At 51.0% G+C, this 4,222-nt stretch overlaps 2 non-coding genes across 2 annotated transcripts; one reads left to right on the forward strand and one right to left on the reverse strand.

Annotated features, from left to right (window-relative positions):
* Positions 1–252: 252 nt before the first annotated feature.
* TRNAI-AAU lies at positions 253–326 on the reverse strand. The gene has a single exon. It is a non-coding gene; the product is annotated as a tRNA-Ile (tRNA).
* A 1,265-nt stretch (positions 327–1,591) lies between these two features.
* Positions 1,592–1,664, forward strand: TRNAV-AAC. The gene has a single exon. It is a non-coding gene; the product is annotated as a tRNA-Val (tRNA).
* Positions 1,665–4,222: the final 2,558 nt, after the last annotated feature.

A 4,222-nucleotide genomic window follows, 5' to 3' on the forward strand; every position in this document is an offset into this window, starting at 1 on the left:
TTTTTTTTTCTTTTTTTTAAGTTATGTGAAATCTGGTTGATTTCTTGTGTGAAAGCAAGTTCTCTGGCCAAGGTGGGTGGGGCTGGAACTCAGGAAGTCCGCGATCAGAGTCGCTTGTACTACCCACTGAGCCAGTAGGGCACTCTGATAGCAGCAATGGTTTAGAAGGAAACTCGAGTGTTAGCCTTGGGAAGCAAAAGAAAATCCGGTAGGCAGCCCTGAAGTCAAAAGGATCCGAAAACCAAGGCAAGATGGCCAGTACGGGGCTCGAACCCACGACCTTGGCGTTATTAGCACCACGCTCTAACCAGTGGAGCTAACCGGCCCACCCATTGCCAGCTGTTCCCCTCCAAATTTTAAAGCCCTATGTCCTGCAGCAGCTCTTCGTGGAAAACTAGACTTCCTTTTCTCATTCCACCCAACCTCACATGGACAAAAACACTGAAAGAAAAAAGTCCCATCTGCAAGCACAAATAAACCTCACGAGGAAATATCGTCTTTCTCAAATCCTGCCGTTTGATCAAAATCTCAGCAAATCTTTCCCCACTCCCCCCACCCCCAACCACCGAAAAGCTAATCTTAAAATCCACATGGAAATGCAAAAGACTGAGGAAAGGAAACATAATTTTGAAAAAAGAAAGAAAGAAAGAAAAGGACCCAAGTTGGAGGATATATTGTTCTTGATTTGAACACCCTCTATGATGATGCAGTAACCAAGAGTGGAAGAGTGGCCAACAGGGCAGCCGTACAAATCCATGGAACAGAGCAGAGTGGAGAAGTCATGCCACCCACATATGGCCAAGGATAGTCTCTTCAGCAAGGAATTCGGGGACAATGGCTAGCCACATGAGAAAGCCTCCCTGGTCATTAGGAAAATGCAAGTGAAAATCCCAGGGAGATACCATTTCGTGCTCACAGGTATGGGAGGGAGCTCTGGGCCCTGCTGAGGTTTGGAAAGGTGACTCCAGTCCCCATTGGAAAGGTCACTAGCGAGTTGTGGTGGGCCTTTTGGTTTTAGGACATTGGCCCTCCTGATGTTGTAACATCATCATGGGATATTGCAGATAGGGGAAACAGCCTTCTCCCTGCATCTCACGTAGGCCATGTGACATCCGTAGACACACTGGGCTTGACTCATGGGCACCGAGTCCAGCCCTGGACAGTCGGACAGTCTCCTCCCCATTTCAGTCCTCACTCTGCCTGGCACACAAGTGGGCACATAGCCCCCTTAGTCCTCAAGTTCTATGGGTCCCGCCCCGCTCTGCCCCGCCCAGAATGGGCACTTTCCAGTGCTACCTACACGGATTTACTTATACTTTCCTATGGAAGGCGAGCACCTGAGGTTCCTTCTAAACCATTGCTGTTATCAGGGTACCTTACTGGCTCAGTGGGTAGCGCAAGCGACTCTCATCACGGGCTTCCTGAGTTCCAGCCCCACCCACCTTGGCCAGAGAGCTTGCTTTCACACAAGAGATAAACTAGATTTCACGTAACTTAAAAAAAAAGAAAAAAAAAAAAGTAAGTTTCCGGCGGTCCTGGGACAGCCAGGAAAAGTCTATCCTGTATTAGAAGACAAATGGCCCAAGGAGGGGTTTCCGTAGTGTAGTGGTTATCACGTTCGCCTAACACGCGAAAGGTCCCCGGTTCGAAACCGGGCGGAAACAGCCATCAGGGGGGAATTTTGTCATTTTGCGGAGGGAATGCCATCCTATGATAGCCTAAATGCCCAAGTCTTTGTCCACGCGCCCTACCCCCAGGGGACCCCACCTGAGAAAATACGGGTTTTCCAAGTTGCCCTCACCTGCTCCGCCCGCTCGGGCACCTTGGACCCTTGCCTCCAACAGAGGTCCTCTGAGAATTGGACCGTCCTCGAAATCCACCCGGGTAACATTAAAGTAGACCCTTTCTAATAACCTGCGGTACTCTAAGAGTTCTTTATGGCGTCGGGATCGAAGCCCTTTCCCAGCACTCCTGCAGAGTATCTCCTTCCAGCCTGTGGCTAGTGTCTCCGGTCTCCCGACGGCCTTCGGAGATCTGCGTTCTGTTTTTCGGAAAGTCGAAGCATCTCCCTTCCGGCCATGCTTAGGGCACGTCCTGGGCACGATTTACCGGCCTTCCCCGCAGGCTGGAAGGCTCTCCCAGGCCCCTTCAGTCGACTTTCCTGTTTTCTCCCGCTCCGCCCCGCGCGCAGCACAGCCAGGGGCCGCAGCCTAGATGAGTCCCTGCGGCCAAGCCAACCAGAAGGCCGCCCAAACGGAAAACAGGGTGATGCCTACCGGGTGCCATGCATTTCCGACATTTTTTCCCCCTTGCCAGCAGTATTTCCCAAAACCCGCGGTATAGGCTTCGCGTGTGCAGCGGGTGCAGCGGGCGGGCTGGAACCGACCTGCGGGCGCAGGGAAGGGGCGGAGCCCCCGGTGGGCGGAGAGGGTTGCTTACCTCCAGCCTTCTTTCCTTTTTTTCCTGCCCTGCTGGACCCTCGTGCCACCACCTGTATACCTCAGGCACCCGGTCCGCCGCGAGATCCACACCGTCGAACCTTCCGGAGCAGCACGGCACCCTGCGGCCTGGGCTTTCCGGGGGGAGGGGGTCGGCACCAGCTGGAAGTGGGCTCCACCGTCCGCTCCCGCGAGGCACGGGGCTGTCCCGGCTGGGAAACGAGAGGGGCCAGGACGGTTTCCTGGGGCGTGGGATGGCGAAGAGTCTGCGGGACAGACGTACACGGACTTGGGAGCCGGGACCCTCCACGCAGGGTCCCCGTCGTGGCACCCACTCCTCAGGGCCGTAGCCGCGGACTCGAGACCCAGCTCAGCTCCTGGACTTTGCGGCGCGGTGTGCGGGATTTCTCTGGAGGGAGGAAGGAGAGGAGGGAATGGCATCGTGGCATGTTGCGTTGATGGGGTGTTTGTTTTCGTCACGGATGTTTTATTTCAATGGGGGCGACCGCATTCCGGGAGATGACACCCCTAGGTCTTACCTGCTGGAGACACCGGCGGGCCGCTGAGAACTGGAATTCTAGCCGGGGTGGGGAGGAGGGTTGAGTTTGCTGGGCTCTCAACCGAGGCCACTGGGTTTGTCCCCAGGGGAGTAAGGGAATTCCCAGGATCCAGATTCTTATGACTTTTCAAATTGTTTGGGGAAATTTAGCTGAGTTTCAGTTATATTCCGAAAGACCAGATCAAATGCTGTGCGTGGTTTGCGAGGACAAAGAGATAAAGGCAGAAACTGGTATTTCTTGAAGTATTGACTTTCGCCTACATATTTTATGGCTTTTTTTTTTTTTTTAAATCATGTAACCCTTAAGATTATGGCCTGAAATCCTCTCCTTGTCAGGGCGGGGAGGGAGGGGTTCCTATGTCTTCAGCCTCATTTCACATTTCACACTTCACTGCCCCTTTCTCTCCTGCCACACCAGTCTCTCTTACTCCTGATGGATTTGTGGACTTATTATTTGTTCTTCCTGAAGTGCTTTTCTATACCTAGTCAGTGTCTCCTCAGCCTTCATACTTGAGCTCAATCACTACTCCTTCAGAAAAAACTTCCCCACAACTTTTTAAATAAATCTTCATATTTCTCTTAGGACTATGTCCCTTTGGTTGCAAAGTTTGTATTAATCTGTGTGATAACTTGCTCCATGTCCGTCTCCCCGCTGAGAATATCATTTCCAAGAGGGTGGTCTTGTTCATCAGTGAAACCCTATTGCATGCCTAACACACTCAATATATGTTCAGGGAACAAATATGTGAACACTGACTGTGGTCCTACAGGGTAAATGTTATCCCCATTTTGAGATGAAGAACTGAGGCTCATACCGAGTAGCTCATCATCTAAGTTGCAGAGCTGGGACCCATCACCCGCAGAAACTTACTTTTATGATGAGAACTCTCAGTCTGGACAAAAGAAACAGAGCAATATGAGATCACCATGCGTCGATCACCCAGTTTCAACGACCATTAATATTCTCCCACTTTTATCTTTACCTTCATCCATTCCTCAGTCTCATCTGGGTTTGTTTTATTATTTTTACAGTTCTTTTTACGGGTAGAAGGTACATGTATCAAAATGTATAAATCTCTACTACAATCTTGAAAAATGGATACACTTATGTAATACATCCCTATTATTATAAACGGACCATTTCTGTCTCCCCAAAAGCTCCCTCTGGTCCTTTCCCAACCACCTCCACCCAGCCCTTGAGATAAAACAACTGTTGTGACTTATT

Source organism: Lontra canadensis, unplaced genomic scaffold (assembly GCF_010015895.1).
Source record: "Lontra canadensis isolate GAN:19392208 unplaced genomic scaffold, GSC_riverotter_1.0 scaffold2371, whole genome shotgun sequence".
Taxonomy (NCBI): domain Eukaryota; kingdom Metazoa; phylum Chordata; class Mammalia; order Carnivora; family Mustelidae; genus Lontra; species Lontra canadensis.